We start from the raw sequence: 18,559 nt of genomic DNA, 5'->3' as shown, positions 1-18,559 counted from the left end.
CCTCTTAGTCTCTCTATGGCAGTGACTCAACTGGTTAACCACCCCTACTAAACATCTTAGATCTCTCCCAACCTCAGTGGTCTGAGAAGAAAAAAGAAGCAGGAGAAGGGATGCACAGAAACACTGGCCTTTTTGCACAGCTATTTATAGAAAGGACAATATTAAATTAAGAAGCATGCTTGTAGCAATTACACATAAGGAAAACATTCAGCAGATAAACCGACAAAGAATAATAAAGACTGACAAAAGTAGGCAAGTGAGTCAATAGCATAATCATGAAAATATAAAAGCATTTATGAAAAATGAGATGTTTTTGAACATGACCAATGGAAATTTTTAGTGTTAGGACAAAAATGAAAAACAAGATTAGGAAAACACATGAACCCTTTGGGAAAACAATACTAAATTTGAAGACAGGATAAAAAGAAATAATCTAAGAATTATAGGTCCCCAGTTAAAAGTTACTTGAAAGACCCCCTCCCCCTACCAGAAGATATACTTCAGGAAATCACAGGAAAAATGGAAAGAAATATTGGGAACAGATCACCTAATGTAGATTGAGGGACTTTATAGGATGCTAAAAAGAAAAGAAAACCCAAGTTAAGCTTACCAAGAGACACTGTAATCACATTTAAGAATTGTAACTTAACATTATACTTAAAAATTGCAGCATAACAAATGTTGTCAGTGAAGGGGAAGGCAGAACTTTCCCAATCCAAGGAAAATCACTCAGAATAGCATAGAATTACTCCTTATTTTTTTAAGAAATCAAAATTAAAATTAGAATATGATATTCTGAGAAGCAAATATCAAAGTAACACATCCTACAAAGCTGAGATGGCTAATCAATGAAAATAGTTGGATATTCAACAAAAAGGAAAGAATCTGAGCTATTCCTTCAAAGAAACCCAGGGATAGAAGGGTAGTGAATAAATAAACTCTTTAAAGATATGAAAGATAAACAACTTCAAGTGGTAATGTAAAACTAAAAATGAAATTATGTGACTAGGACCTGGAAAAAGCTAGACAAAGTATGGGTGTGGGATGTGAGGATTTGTATAGTTGTTTCATTTTCTCTTAATTAAAGCTCATAAATTGTCTTAGAGGCATAAAAAATGCAGAGAAGACATGTTTGGATAAAAAAGAATCTAAGGAGCAAAAGTTATAAAGAGATTTTTAAAAATCAGGGAGAGGACAGAAAAAAAAAAGGAATTACTGCCTCAGGGGAAAAAAACTCATTCTTTCATTAGTAAATCAATACAATTGATATTAGGATGGCACCATGGAATTCTTCTGAGGTGAGAAGATAGTAGGGGTTGGATGAGGTGGCATTAGAACATTGGTTAAGACCCAAGGAAATATGAACCAGAGGTTTTCAAATTTTTTTCCTTGACATGGTGGTAGTGGGTTGATAGTCAGGAAACAAAGGCAGGAGTGTCAGGTTCTGCAAATTGCAATACTGTATCGCGATTTAAAAGGGGCAGGAGTTAATGTGAGACAGGACTTGAAGTAAATACTAGAGGAATTGGACATGTCAAGAGACCAGCTTATACAAGCAGAGGTCTTGTTTCTTGAGGATGATTCCCACTATGGGGAGGGAATATTGCTAATAGTGGAATGAACAGAGAAATATACATCCAGCAAAAGGATTTGGTGACATCAAGAGGGACAAGTGATGAAGCAAAAGGCAAAGAACAGTATAGGATTCCCCAGAATTGGCTTACACAGAAATCACCATGCTTCTTTAATGAATTCATCTTATTAAGAATAAAATAACTCAGAAGATAAGAGATAGACAAAAAACAGAGACAGAGAGAAAGAGAAAGAGAGGGACAGAGAGGGAAGGAGGGAGGAAGAAGGAAGAGATTACTGGGGAGAAAAATGACAACAAAATATAACTCAATGAATTTTGGATTGAACAAGGAAGGTACTGAAGGAAAGGGGGATTTGGTGCAAGAAAGTTAAGATCAGACAAACAAACAAAAAAAAAAGATTGCAGACAAACAAAAAATCAGAGACTCATCCCGCATATTTAAGTAGTGACTTAAAAAGAGTAGGGACAAAACAATAGAAGAGGTTTTTATTTTTTTTTTTAAAGCAATCGGGGTTAAGTAACTTGCTCAAGGTTACATGGCCAGTTATTTCTGGGTGTGGTGCTGAGTATCTGAGCCTGGGATTTGATCCAGGTCATCGTGACACTGGGGCCAGTGCTCTTACTCTCTGAGCCACCTGGCTGCCCCAAGGTTTTTATTTTTTTTAAATCGATTTGTTTATTTATTTTTAGTTTAAAACATTCAGTTCCACAGTCCCTCGAGTTTTCAATTTTCTCCCCCTCTCTATGGCCCTCCATCATGGCGGCATACACTCAAATATAGGATCTATAAATATCTTCACATTAATCATTAGTCAGGTTGGAAAGAAGGATTATAACTGATGGAATGATCAGTGGGATAGAAGAAACAAAACATAACAAGAGAAAGAAACACAGCAAAGTAGTTTGTTTCAATCTGCATTCAGACTCTGCAGCTCTTTCTCTGGATGTGGGTGTCTCTTTTGATCATGAGTATTTTAGAGTTGTCTTATAACCTTACATTGCTGAGAGGAGCCCAGTCTATTGAAGTTAGTCATCACACATACATTGTGTCTGTGATTGTGTACAGATTTCTCCTGGTTCTGCTCTTCTCGCTCAGCATCAGTTTCTATAAGTCTCTCCAGGTTATTATGAAGTCTATCTGCTCCTCATTTCTTATAGCACAGTAGTATTCCATTACATTCATATACCACAACTTGTTTAGCTGTTCCCCAATTGATGGGCATCCCCTTGATTTCCATTTCTTTGCCAACAAAAAGAGCTGCTATAAATATTTTTGTACATACGGTCCTCCTCCCACTTCTCTGATCTCTTTGGGATATAACCCTAGAAGTGGTATTGCTGGGCCAAAGGGTATGCATAGTTCCAGATGGCTCTCCAGAATGGTTGGATCAGTTTGCAACTCCACCAACAGTGCATTAGTGTTCCAATTTTTCCACATCCTCTCCAGCATTTATAATTTTCCTGTTTTGTCATCTTAGCCAATCTGGCTGGTGAGATGTGGTACCCCAGAATATAAAAGGTTTTTAATGAAAGAAAATATGAACTTAGCAATTAAAACTGTAAGTTCAAATGAATTATCAACCTCAACTCCCTGCTGCCCCCCACCCAAGTAAGAACAAATGGATAAAAGAGACCAAAACCAGATAATCTGTTGCATACATGTAGCACATTGAAACACACACAGATACACAAAGAGAAAATGAGGGGGTAGAACAGAATTTACCATACTTCAGGTGACTCTAATAAACACAAAAATGAGTTACAGTTATAATTTCAGATAAGGCAATAAAAAATATGGAAAATGAAAATTGAGCCAAATAGGAAAACCACATTATACTTAAACTAACTAGACAATGAAACCCAAATTCCAAGACTCTGGGCCCTCTTCTTTTTTTCATTCTGCATTTTTTCTTTTTAATCTCTATATCCAAGCTCTTAGTGACCTCTTATAGATCCAATTATCATCTTTACACAAACCAATCTTTTTCCTAAGCTTTAGTCCAACATTATTTAGAAACTTTTGAAAATATTGAACTGGATGTTCCACAGTTACCTCAAACTCAACATGTCTGAAACAAAACTCATTATCTTTTCCCAAAAGGATTAGGAATCCCTTCCCCCATCCCCTCATCTCTACCTCTGGGTAGAATTTACTCTGGGAAAGAATCATGCTGGGCTCTGAGGATCCAGAAGATCTTTTGGTTATCTTTTTTTTAATCTACTCTGGAATCTGTCTGTACAATAAGAACCTATTCTTTGTTTTGATATGCAGTTTATTACCTAGTGTTGTCCATTCTATTTAAAGTTCATGATTTCTCTTGAGGCTACCAACCATGTTTCTGGTCACTCACATCCCTAGCCTTGGAACATAGGCATTCTTCCCCTTCTTTCTATACAAGAGACCACCCTAGTTCAGACTATTGGCTTCCCTTCCTCAAGTATTTCTCCCCTGTAATCCATTCTCCATACAACTGCCCATATAATAAAGCACAGATCTGACCACATCATTTCTCTGATCAATAAATACAAGTGGCTCCCTATTTCCTTGAGGATCAAATACAAGTCTTTATTGACCTTTAAGATCTCTCACAACCAGGCTCTAACCTATCTTTCCAGTTTTATTAAATATTAATCCCTCTTATACTCTCCATAGTCCAACAGAGCTAGTCTTCTTGCTGTTCCTCATACATAAAATTTCATTCCATCTCTGTGACTCTGCACAGACTCTCTCATGCCTGAAATGCAATCCTTCCTCACCTCTGCCTCTCCGAGTCTCTAGTGTTCTTCCAGACCCAGCTGAAATACTCTTCCCTGCATTAGGCCTTTTAAGATCTCCTAATTGTTAGTATTTCTCTCCTAAAATTATCATGTAATTATTTTATATATATTCTGTCTATATTTATGCCTATATGTTATTCTCCCTATAGAATGCAAGGTCCTGAAAGGGAGGAGTGGTTTCATTTTTGTATTCGTACTATCTAAATTAGTACCTAGTATATAATAGTCAGTGCTTACTAAATGTTTGTTGATTAACTATTAAATATATTGCCAATAGCAATCCTCAGAGAAAAGTGTAAATCACAGGAAAACTTCTATTAATAAAATAGAAAGAAAGAGTATCAATGTATTATGCAATTTAAAAGAATAGAAAATCATGAAATGAATAACCCGAAATAGGTAGAAAAGAAAGATCTGGAAAATTGGGGAAGACACAAACTTATTATTGGCAGATAATTTCCATTCTGTCTTTGTCTTCCTGGGACCAACATGGGTGCCTTTCATATAGTATCAGCACTTTAAAAACCATTTTTATGAAGGCAGCATGCCTTCAAACTGCCCATACCCCATGTCAGAGAAATCAAATTCTTTGTGGGTTTACAACAGGGAGAATGATTACTCACTAATTTTGAAATCAGAAAAAAATGAGAAACTTTGAGAATGGCTTCACCCAGAACTTGCACAGTGGGGTTACACTGGTATTCCAAGAAGGGTAACAGGCATGATACAGAAATATCTGTTCTAATAAACAACATGTACTAAACCTCCCTGAATGTGAGATGGTGAGAGATGTGCCAAGAGAATGGAATTGTATTTCTTTATTGTGGCAGAGATGAATGTCCTTTTTTCTTCAAAAGTTTACCTTTTTTGTGTAATAAGGACACAATGAAGAGAGGCAATTTGTGATAACAACCAAAATTAAAGGGTTCTTTTAAATGCAGTGCTTAGTTCAAGGAAGGTTAAATCTAATTTTGTTTTGTTTGGGCAAATTCCAAGATTTAGAAATCTTGTGAAGATCAATCCTTACACTTTTGAGGAAGTTGCCCTAAAGGAGTATTCCTCTATTTAGGGAATATGATCATATAAACAGACTTGAAAAATTATATAGTAAAATGTAGTATAGGTTGCATTTGGAATCTGGTGTTCAGACAGAGAAATTAAATGTACAGCAATTGAAAATGTTTGAGATTTGGAGTAAGAGAATCTGGGTTCTTATGTCAGCTTTGCTACTTACTAGCTGTGTGATCCAGAACAAGCCACTTAATCTCTCTGGGCTTCAGTTTCCCCTTTGTAAAATGAGGAGGTTGGACTCAATGGTCCCTAAGAACACTTCTAGTTCAAAATCTATGATCTTACGCTTTATAACTTTTGATTTATCCATATTGTTTTTCATCTTATTAATCTCAGTCTAAATGATCTAGTCTGACAAAACTCTTTTGAGTCCTCACTCTACCATAAAGTGTATTAGCTACTCTTCTCAGTTTTTAATCATATGCATAATTTGAGAAGCATGCTATCTTTTCCTTTATCTGAGTCTTTAACTTAAAAAAAATCATTGTTAAACAGCATAGGGTCAGGCACAGATTTCTGGGAGAAACCAATGATGCCCTGTTGCCATGTTGCCATTGAACCATAACACGTATATTTCAAGTGTAGCCAGATCTAATTGACTTCGAGTTCATCTAATTGTTCTATAGCTTAATTCACATCTCTCCCATGAGATACTTTATAAGAAGCTTTGCTAAAATCTGGATCAACACTATTTATAACACAGAACTCACATTTAGCCAGCTTTTGTGTAGTGCTATGGAGATGTCTGGGATGCTATTTTACATCAGATGCAATGGCTCACTGAGAGCCAGAAGGGTCCAAACAAACAGTCCTTTTACTAAAAAACATATTCTAGTGCCCTCAGGTAAAAATAGTTCCAGAAGATAACATCAAATAAAAGGCACCACATGGAGGTAAAAAGCAGTTAACAAGGAGTTTCCCTGGGATTGCAGGACCTCTCCAGAAAAGTCCTAAAAACTGCTGTTATGATCTTCTTACTCAAAGGACCCCCAGTTGGGTCACAGATCAATCCACGTGGGGGCAAAGTTAACCCAAAATGCCCCAGCTTTGCCTGATAATGTCTTTGTTCACAACTGGAACTCTTGTGAAAGTGTGGGAGGTTAACTTACATCTCTCAGTGAAATCAGTATCCTGCCTACAACAGCAAAGAACATTATAATATACTAAATCATTCAGTCTTCACAACAATCATGTGAAGTAAGTGCTGTTTTTATGCCCATTTTGTAGATATGGAAACTTGGACTAAGAGGAGTGACTTGCCCAGGGTCATATATCTAGTGTATATCTAAGTTAGGATTTGAACACAGGTCTTCCTAACTCCAAGACCAGTGGCTCCATCCACTATATTACCTGGGATTATTAGTCCTGTCCCCCCAAAAAGAAAATCAGGTTAGTCTGGCATGATTCTGTTCTTGACAAAGTCATGCTAAAAAAAAAGTTTTTTTTAAATTAACAATCCCTTTAATTAAAAAGTTTTCACAGGAACTGAACTGATGTGAAATGAATGAATAGTACCAGAGGAACAACCTATGCCATGTCTGCAATGTAAATGAACAGATTAGTAAAAGGATACTAAAGTCTAAGGAATGGAAAAAACAATAATGGCTGTAGTTAATGGAAAATGAGTACTAACTAGTTCTTCTCAGAATGAAGGCAACAAACCGAAAGGATAGGGTGTTAGGGTCTATGCTATGCCAGTCACTATGCCAGTTATTTCTACTTAACTATCTGCTTTGATACTAAAGAGAATTAAATTCCTAAGACGAGGGAAGGAGAGTACATCCAGAAGTGCCTGTGGCATACAAACAAAAAACTTCAGTAAAAGTTATTAAAAAAAATAAAAACAATGCACTAGAGGTATTTTTTTTCTTGAAGTTTCACATATACCTTGACCAAAAAGCACTAGAGTCTAACCTATGAACTTTAGCTATTGCATTTCCTCTACTGTTTACCTTTGAATAGCTGTCATGACGCTAAATCATTTCCAGGAGACCCAGGAGCTCATAATAATAGCTACCATTTATAAAGCACTTACTAGGGGCCACCCACTGTGCTATGTGCCACCTACTGTGTTATGTGCTATATAATTTTTATCTCATTTGATTTTCACTATTCTGTGAGGTAGTTGCTATTACTATCTCCATTGTACAGGTGAGGAAATTGAGGCAAATAGAGGTTAAGTGACTTGCCCAAAGCTGCATAGCTAACAAACATCTGAGGTCACATTTGTACTCAGATCTTCCTAATTCCACGTCCAGCACTCTATCCATTGTATCACCTAGCTCGTCCCAAGAAAGAAGCACCATCAGCCCCTACTGAGCTAAGAGCAATCCGCCTGGCTTCCTGTCATTTGACAATATAATTCAGTTTCACTCTATTTGTATTTAAATGCCTTCTCTGCTTAGACAAAGCTATAACAAAGCACTTTTCTGGACATCTCCATATTCTTCCTGCCCACTTAAGACAGATGATAACTTGACATTCACAAGGAGGCCAATTGAACCACCTGAAATGAAGGAGACTTCACTTAGAAACCTACAATTTGCAAAGCCTTTCCACATTTCTACGTCTAATCACCTCATCACATGTTGTCTAATGTAACCTGAAAATCTATATCTTCTTGATTGGTTCATTCACTCTTTTGACAAACGTATATTAAGCATCTAATTATGTGGAAGGTATTCTGTTAAAAGATTGGTGCTGAGGACAAAGGGATAAAGAGACCTAGTCTCTGTTTTGAAAAGAACTCATTAATGAGCAAAGACACAAATAAGTATAATAATTATCAGAATATGAGAATTCCATATAAGAGACAGTTTCTGGTACAGCCCTCTATCTGGAGTCAGGAAACGGGCTTATTTCCTATATTTTAATATTATTTTATTATTTATAATATATTATATTACTTTATATTTTATATTATTTCCCATATTTTCCCATTATTTTATTATTTCCTATTATTTTTGTTTCCTATATTTTCCTATTATTTATTATTATGTCATTATCATTTCCTATATTTTCCTATCATATTATTCATATATCCTTATTATTTCCTATAAGGTCACTTATGTCCGATATGATTTGGGGCTAATTACTTAACCTCTCTGGGCTTCACTTTCTTCATCTGCATAATGACAGTGTTGGATGAAGTGACCTCTAAGGTATCTTTCACTTCCAAAGCTATGACCCTGAGTCATTTAACCTTTCTGTTTCTTCATATGCAAAATGAGAGCATTTCATCTTATAGTTGGACCGGATGATAATTATCATCCCTTCTGACTTCAAATTCCAAGACACTTGGTATGAATCAGAGTATTAAGATCAATTCTATTTGTGAGGAATCACTAATGGCTTTACAAGTATATGGCACCAAAGATCATCATTTTGTGGCATCCATGTCATAATTAGTGAGGTAGGTTTGGTTTTAGATAAAGGTTCCATAAGAGTCTTGCAATTGGTATTAATTATACATCTGTGCCTTGAAAAGTAGTTGTAAAGGTTTAATTCTTCAATAACAACAAGGGTTTCTTAATCTGTTTTTAAAAATTATTATATCAATAAAGAAAAGTTTGTTTCTTTGTTTTTTAATAGACCTAAGATGAGGAGAAAGTCCTTTCCAAAAGAGAGGGTTGAATAAACTACGAAAATGGTGAATTTGTCTGTTTGGCCAGAAAGTAAAGTGTCAAGGTGAAAATGCAGGGTCAGAAGGTTGGAATAAAATGTTTTCACCATCTTCCTGTACAGTGATTTATTTATAATTATGTTGCTTTCGTTATTAGATCTGTTTCATATTTTGGGGATTATTTTGGTTTAAAAACCTTAGACTCAAATAAAGTTACACTATCTTAATTATTAATAGATGATTAGGCCTATTTTCTGTGACAGTTTATGAAAACATCATGGGGACATCCTCAAAATGGATGAATGAGACAGTGGAAACCTTGATCTACTGTGGATTCGCTAACCTTTTGAAGAATGAACTCGTTTTAAGTGAATGAAATCTAGAATGGCTGAAATTAATATTTCCTCTGATTCTTATAAAACAATTTTTAACCCACCATCTCTTATTGCCAGTGATTTATTCTGTAAATCTGGCATTGACTCGCTAATAATTTTTAGCTGGTATGACTCACCCTTGCTCAAGTAGAAACATTTGGGACATTTTAATCAGGTGAATTTTATACAAGGAGTTGGCTCAATGACAATAGAGATAGGTAAAAAGCAAGAAGATTTTTTTTTCAGAATTCTGGGGGGGGAGTGAAAAAATTTGAGAAAAATATAATGAATAAAATTGAATTGAAATAATAAATTTTAAATTAAACAAAGAAAATGCCACCATATTCTGATTATTTATTTAGATGATATACATATCTTTTTCCCTAAAAATCATCTTTACTGTGAGACTATTATCCAAGTAAAGTTATCATCATCACCAACCAAGCATTTATTCAACAGCTATTTTTGTAAAATTTCATGTATTTTATTCTGAACTTAAATAAAACCAGCATTCCCATAACGTAGCAAAATAGAAGAAAAAGATAATTGCGCATAAAACTGCAAATCTATTATGTACAACTTGCTATATTTAAATATATAATAAAGTTTTCATGTAACTGTTTTCCTTTTTATTTCTTCCCTCCCACCCCTCACCCTAGGGATGGCTACCATTAGACACAAATCATACGTGTGCGTGTACGTTTGTGTGAAGTCATTCCATACATACTTCCATTTATCTATTTCTTTCTCAGGATACAATAACATCTTCCTTCATAGGTCCTTTGTAGCTAACTTGGATATTTCTGATAGTCAAAGTGACTTAGATACTCAAACTTGTTCTTAACACAACATTGTTGTTACTGTACAACAGCTATGATATACAAGCTACTATGCCAGACATTGAGGATTCAGAGGTTTAAGACATGGACCCTACCCTCAAGTTTCTTATAATCTAGTTGGGGAGGTAGGACATACACACACAAAAAAGAAAACACACTGAAGCCTCCTCTCCTATGTGCCAGAGGGACAGTACAGATAATAAATGCTATAGTTTAGGGAGGGAGAGCAGGGACAGAAGTGAAAGAATGCATAGTGGAGGTGAGGCTTGAGCTAGGCCTTGGACAATAATTAGACGCAGACACGGAGAGAGAGAGAGAGGTGAGGAAGGCATTCCCACCACATGTAAGGTATTCTGCCTTTTGGATGTGAAGGTCATACTCCTAAGTGCCACCAGAAAAACAAAATGTGCATGTTGACCTGTTTGTCCTATGGTGGTGATGACTTTGCAACTCATCTACTCCCACGCTTTCTTTAGGTCCCCATTGTAACTACTTCATGAAATGGATGGCATGATCAGGCGTGCAATCTGTGACCAAGGAGCAGAGAGATGTTTCATGACCTTTGCATTGTTTGCAGTGTGGCCTAGCCAAATGAACTAACCACACATAACCAATATAATAGCTCTCAGGAAGGGGAAAAATCATTTGCTATTGTGAACCAAGTTACATAAATGCATTGGCCACTTGAACCACATTTTCTGTCTGAAATCTCATTAGCATTAGAGTCAATAAGGGTCCTAATGGAATCTTTAGGGCATAGGTGTCAAATACTCTGCCTGTAGGCTGCATTGCCTAGTACAGTCAGACTAGGTTAAAATGTAAGTGGGAAATATTTGATGAAATTAGTAAAAATATAATAAAACAAAAGTAGTGTTAGTTTGTGATTTTCTAAGTCAATTTATGTCCTGCAGAAATATTTTTTTAGAATTTAATGACCCTATTTCTATTTGAGTTTGACACCATGGCATTTTAGAGCATAGGTTTTCAAACTTTTTGAAGTCACAAAACATATATTAATAAAAAATCAATATAATTTTAATAAATTAATAACTTTTTGGTGTTGCTATTATTGTCTAGACCCATAATATCATGAGGAACTCCTAGAATGGAAACTCTCTCTACGACTGAAGATCAGCTTCTCCAATATAACTTAGGATAATAATAACTATATTTTATTCAGAACTTTAGGGTTTACAAAGTGCAATACATATATTATCACATTTGACCCACATAACAACTCTGTGAGGTAGCTGCTATTCTCACTTTACAAATGAAGAAACTTAGACTAAGTAACTAAAAGAGACTAAGTTACCTTCCCAGGTTCATATGCTAGTAATGAATTTTAAACTCATGGGGCAATATAATGGACCCTAGGGTCCATGTGTTTTCATTCCCTTAGGCTTTAGGGAGTTTATTTTAGTTGAAAAAAATTATGAATTTAGTTACAATTGCTTTGAACCCCCAGTTATGAAAATTCCTAAAATATAAGTAGGGGTTATTCCTTTTGAGGGTGATCCCTCATTGTATAATGAATGGATCACTCACAGCTCCAAATTTGCAGACTGATTCTAGCTAATGGGAAAAAATCATCCAATCTCTCTCCACTTTTCCTCTGACTTTCCATAAATATTCATGTATTTTCTGAGGACTACATCATTAATATCTCCATCAGTAGTCATATTGGAGGGAGAGATAGTTTAAAATAAAGGAAACTAAATCTATTTACACTGATCATTTTCTTATCCACACTGATTACCAAATAACAATTATTTGCTGAGCCTCTCTATGCTGAGCACTTCCACCAGATGTTGTGATAATGTAAATGATTGGTGTTTTGCTGTTTCTTTGGTTTTAATAAGCACAATGGTAAATGTAAAGTAAAAAGTAGAAATTTTAGGGGGCGGCTAGGTGGCGCAGTGAATAGAGCACCAGCTCTGGAGTCAGGAGGACCGGAGTTCAAATTTGACCTCAGACACTTAACATAAAACTAGCCATGTCACCTTGGGCAAGTCACTTAACCCTAATTGCCCTGCCTTCCCCCTAAAAAGTAGAAATTTTAGTCCCGTATTTTAAGTGAAACCAACTATCAACAGAAAAGTTGTAATAAAACTAAAAAAATAGTTGAATTACCAAGTGCATGCGATCCTTGTCCTGAAGCTCTGAAGACAACTTCCTTTGCCTACTTTTGTCTAGCTCCATTAATGAAAGTATGCCCTAAGCAGGGCTTAAGAATATCATTGATTTGCCAAGAAAGGAAAGTCGAGGGGAATTAGTTCTGTATGGTATATCTGGTGGAATGAACAGTTGATTAATCAACAAGTACCTAAGTGCCTACAATGTGTAAGGTTCTGTGCTAGACTGTGGATATGCACATGTATAAATAATATTCTATTTCATTCCCTCAAGGAGTTTCTATTCTATGAGGGAAGGTAGTATATGCATATGAGTATGAGCAAAGTACATATATCAAGTACATTTGGGGGACAAGGATTAGCAAATGGGAGATCATGAAAGAACTCATGGAGGGGGTGACATTGAAGTTGAGCATTGAAAGAAACTAAAGAGATGAGAAGAAAGGTCATTGTAGACATCAAGAAAAAAGCCTTCTAGGCACCGAGATGGGAGACAGGATATCACGAAGAACAGTGAGGAAGCCATTTTGACTAGACAATAGAGTATGTGAAATAATATATCATGGTCTGGAAAAATAGATTGGTGCCGTTTGTATATAAATTTAAATGATACACAAAAAAATTGTGTTTGACCCTAGAAGTTATTAGGTAACAAAAATTAGAGAAAAATCTGAGCTAAGAAGTGGTGAGTGTTCCTTATGAAATCTTTATAAAAGTTACAACGACCATGATATATATACTCAATATAGAGGAGAACAGACTGCCAAATCCTAGGCACTGACAGAGGGGAGCACAAAGGAATCATTCTTCATCCAGTTGTACCAGGGACACCACACGGCACCACAGGAATCATGTGAGAATTTTTTTCAAATATCGTCTTATGTTGTATAATGAAGCTGCAATATCAGCTTTGGGGCTCCTCTTTTTAAGCTTCCACTCTCTGTTTGAGGTCTCCAAAGGGCGACTTATGCCTTAGGTTCTAGAGATAACCCTGTGAGTGGCTATTGCTGCCCTGGTAGCTCTCGAACCCTTACCAGGGGCCCTTAAATTTACAATCCACTAGTATATCTCATTAACTTTTTAGCAAAGCCTTCTATTAAGAGGTTTTTTTTTAGCAATGCCATTTTGCACTTGGTGTTAATATTTCCCTCACAAACATGGCCTCACTTTCCTCCCTAAATACACACAGTATCCATGGGGATAGTGGGCACAAGATCTAAGTACAATGTTAGTGAGTCACACGCGTAGGGAATACGTGTAGTGAAGAGGTAACTCACAACTCCTCTTTCTGGAAGTTTTTTGTTTTCTTCACAAAGTTCTTAGTTTCAATTCTTTGCTGAGCCAATGCTCAACTGTCTCCCACGATCTTTCTTGTGTCCATGTTTAGCATGTTTCTCCACCATAAGTAATCACATTTTCTAAAGCTGCCTTTTCCTGGGTGATTATATACATTCATCTGGCATCAGGGTGTCATTTCAATCCCAGTGCAGATGGTTCCCCTACCACCATTCACTGCTATTTTGGAAACACTACAGCTTCCTTTGAGCTCTGGTTGCTGATATGAACTTAAATGGAACTTATGTGTCTTTTGAACTCATTGGGTCCTTGGGAGAACTGCATTTCAGGTTATTCATTTGTCTAAGATCAGGAAAGAAAAAAAGGCCAATTGAAGAAATGGAGGCAGGTGCCCCACTCCCACCCAAATCTCAGGAGATAGTTAAACTATTCACCTGTCACAAAGAAGAAAGGAAGGAGGTGGAGGGCCAAATCACTATATTTTTATTTATATATATTTCATCAGCTAGTTAGGGAACTCTGTCATTTCACATTCAAAGCCCCTGAGTCATTAGCTCTTTCATCTCAGAAGCCAATTAAGGGGCTCTTTATCATCACAAAGTGCAAACTCTCAATCACAAATGGCTGGAAATTGGCTCCACTCCCCAAAAGTTTCTACACAGTGGACTGGAACTAGGCAGAGAATATATATGCATGTTCCAAGGATGGCCCCAATAAACCATTCTACCCATGCTACAAAGGCATAATAATGAGCCGTCCTCAAGAGTTAACATAATTTACAACTTACAACAAAGGGATTAGTTTGGTACTCATAAAATTTTGCTCAGTATTTCTTCGAAAAGAAACAAGAAAAAGGCAGAAAATTCTTGTTATATGGATAGGGATATTGAAGCCAAGGAAGGTTAATTGTTTTTCTTGTGGTCTCTCAGTAACAGGAATAGAATACAGGTTTGACTCTCAGTCTGAACTATCATCAGAAATCTGAGATCATCTTGACATGTTAAGATTATCTTTCATGACCTGGTTGATCTTGATTTTTTCTGATTCAACTGAGTATTTTTACAATATCAGTCTTCCCACATAAAAACACAAATATAAACAACATTTAAAATTTTTTTAAATCTCTTTGTAATGGGTCACTGGGGTACTTGTGCTACTCATGAAACATGTTTTTATAACTCAAGTAGTCATCATTCTTTGATTCTTTTCAAACAATGTCAATACCTTGGACACTAATAATGAGCGAAATATAAAATTCTAATCTAGAAGAAAGTATTTTGAAATAGACAGCAACCAGGCAGCCAGTAGAGCAAGATACCATAAAATATCGTTTTCCTCATTGCTAAGAATATTTCTAAGAATGTGAAAAACATAGATGGATAGACAGACAAATGATCGATATCAATATAGATGTAGATATAGATAGATATAAATATGGGAGGCATTTCAGTGACTCAACGGATAGGGCACAAGGCAAGGAATCAGGAAGACAAGAATTCAAATCTGGCCTCAGACACTTACTAACTGTGTGTCACTGGGCAAGTCACATGACCTCTATTTGCCTTAGTTCACTTGAGATGGAAATGCAAACCATTCCAATATCTTTACCAAGAAAACCCCACGGACAGTAGTATGTTCCATGGGGTCAGCAAGAGTCAAACATGAGTGAAAAACAAGACATGGATATAGCTGTTGCCAAATCTTATCCATTCTGTCTTTGAAGCAGCTCTCATATGCATTCCTTTTTTCTCATTTGATGCTGTCACAGACCCTCGTCACTTCATGCCTATACTATCGCAATGCTCTTCTGGCTGGCCTTCCCACCTCCAGTCCCCTTCCACTCCAGTCCGTCTTCCTTAAGTGCATATCTGACCATGTTATTCCACTTTTCAATACATTTCAGTGGCTCTCTGTTGATTCCAGTCAAATAAAAAATCCTTGGGTTTTTAGAATCCTTCGAAACTTTCCCTTTCCCGCCTTTTCAAATATTCTATTTTACTCCCCTACATAATATATAATCTAATTACCCTGGGATCTTTGTAGTTTCTTCCATCCCTTCTCTCTACTCCACAAGTTTTGAGGGGCTGTCTCCCAGATGTGAAATTCTCTCCATCCTCACCTCCACCTCCTTGCTTTCTTGGCTTCTACAAAAAACCTTTCCCAATTCTCTTCAATGCTAATGTCTGCCCTCTTGAGATCATCTCTAATTTATCCTGTATATATCTTGTCTACACACAGTTGTCTCCATATTGTCCCCACCATTAGATGGTGCTATCTTTGAGGACAAAAACTTTCCCCCCCTCCTTTCTTTGTATCCTTAGCATTAAGTACAGTTTCTGGAACATAATAGGTACTTAATAAATGTTTTGTGACTTGTTTTGACCTCCTGATTCCAAAGCCAGTCTTCTACCCCACCACACTACCATACAAGTGCACGCCCACATACATACACACACAAATACACATACACACCCACACAAACATAATTAAAACAAAGATAGGGGCGGCCAGGTGGCTCAGTGAGTAAGAGCACCGGCTCCAGTGTTGGGATGACCTGGATCAAATCCAGGCTCAGATACTCAGTACCACACCCAGAAATAACTGGCTGTGTAACCTTGAGCAAGTTACTTAACCCCGATTGCTTAAAAAAAAAAAAAAGATGGGCTTAATATAAAATAACTAAAATATTGACCATGTAGTCTTGAATATTTCTTTTTAAAATTTGATTTGATTTTTCAATCAATAATAATTTTTTTAAAAATCACCTAACTTCCCCTTCCTCTTTGGGAAAACAAAACAAAACAAAACCCTTGTGGCAAATTCAGTCAAACAAAAGAAATTCTTGCACTGAGCATGTCCGAAAAAATTGCTCTCCTAATCTGTACCCTCAGTCCATCACCCCTCTGTCAGGAGGTTGGTAGCACGCTTCATCACGGTTCCTCAGGAATAATGATTCATCTTTGCACCAATAAGAGTTCTTAAATCTTCCAACTTTGTTTTTCCAATCTTGCTATTGCACAAATTATTTTCCTCGGTCTTCTCACCTCACTCTACATTAGTTCATATAAGTCTTCCTAGATGTCTTCAAAATCATCTTTCATCATTTCTCATGACACAGTAATATTTCATGATATTTATTTAACATCTTTCTTCTACCATTCCCCATCTGATGATGTTTACCCCTCAGTTTTCAGTTCTTTACTAAGCGAGAAAGACAGCTGCTATGAATATTTTTGTGTACATGGGTCCTTTTCTATGTCTGACTTCTTTGGGTTTGAGGTCTAGTCGTAGTAGTGCTGCTAGATCAAAGGGTATGTACAGGGGTATTGCAGTTTAGCAAACTTAAGGATACTGCTTTTGGGGCTTTGTTTGAATACTCTCACTGATGTCCCTGAGACAAAATTCCTGGATTACTCCCAGGATTCCAGTTTGCCCATTATAGGAGACACAGTCATTTTTGGATCAGGCAGGACGAAAGGCCCGGGTTACACACAAACCAATTATCCTGGCTGAAGCCTTTACTAGGTTAATTAAGAAAGCTGAAATCCAGGGTAGGTTTCCTGCTTTGCACAAACTGTATATTTAAATGTTACAAACAGAGCAGAAAAGAATGTATGTGACAAGGACTAAGCAAACCTAGAGATCTCTACCCAAAATATCCTTGTTCTCAGCAAAATCACAGTATGGACAAAATACACACAAAGTGCCAAAGCAACTAATGAGGAAGAAACATCAAATCAAACCATTTGTTTTACACGAGAAATAAACAATTTTTTAAAAGCATGAAATGTTTTGAACATTTATTTAACCCATCAATTTAGGCAAAACACTAAACACTGGTTTGTATGTATAAGCACAGACTATGTCTACATGTGAAAACTGGTTTGAAAAACAATTGCTGAATTTAGTCACGAAAACTTTTATTTAATTAGATGTATTTAATTTCATTTCTAAATTAATCAATTAAACTGTTAGCTTTTCTTTTGAGATAAAAATATTCAGTTATTTTGCTGCTGAGGTTTTTTTTTTGTGGGGATGGGGGTTTCTTTTGTTTTAACAAAACTAAATTAATGTATTTTTCCCCCCAACACATTTCTATCTGTTATATATCTGTGACCCAAGTGTGCTTCCACCAGGAGCAAATTTTCTCCCTTGGCATGTCTTTGTAACAAGTAGTGCTTTCCTTAAATAGCTGCAATGCAATTTTGTGTGTTGGCTTAATAGCAGTCTTCTTTTAATAATACTACCATTTTATTCTCTTCTAGTTCCCAATCTTCCCCTCCCTTGAACATGAGCAATATTAGAATATGGAAAGGCTCTGAATATTAAGTGAAGTGTGAAGAACCCTAAGTAAGCATTTGTACTGCATGATCCTAGGACTAGACCTATGGAGTGACTGGAACTAAAAAGGGAACCTAAGAACTACATCCACTATGCAGCAAAAACTCAGAATCAATGGAGGAAAAAGGAATATGACCTTCAATCAAAATTAGCTACACTCATAATCATTGAACACAGAGAGTGAGCGAAGTAATGAAGATCATATCTTGATGACTCAGAGTAACAGGAACCAACTTTGATATGTATGATTCCCAACCAGATTACCCCATAAACATGCCATTTAGAACCTGGTTCAGAATAGTGTCAAAATTACCCTTTAAAATAAATTTGTCAACCAAAGATATTTCAGCAATTGTGGAAAGAGAGACAAAGAAACAGAGACAGAGACAGGGACAGATAAAAAAAGAGAAAGAGAAACAGTGAGAGGAGAAAGAAAAAGATGAGAGAGAGAAACAGAGAGAGAGGGAGAGAAACAGAGAGAGAGAGAGAGAGAGAGAGAGAGAGAGAGAGAG

The sequence above is a fragment of the Petaurus breviceps genome, unplaced genomic scaffold (assembly GCF_028583685.1).
Source record: "Petaurus breviceps papuanus isolate PSGF00001 unplaced genomic scaffold, PetGlider_PUasm1.0 128, whole genome shotgun sequence".
Classification (NCBI taxonomy): domain Eukaryota; kingdom Metazoa; phylum Chordata; class Mammalia; order Diprotodontia; family Petauridae; genus Petaurus; species Petaurus breviceps.
Note: the sequence above shows the minus strand (reverse complement) of the source record.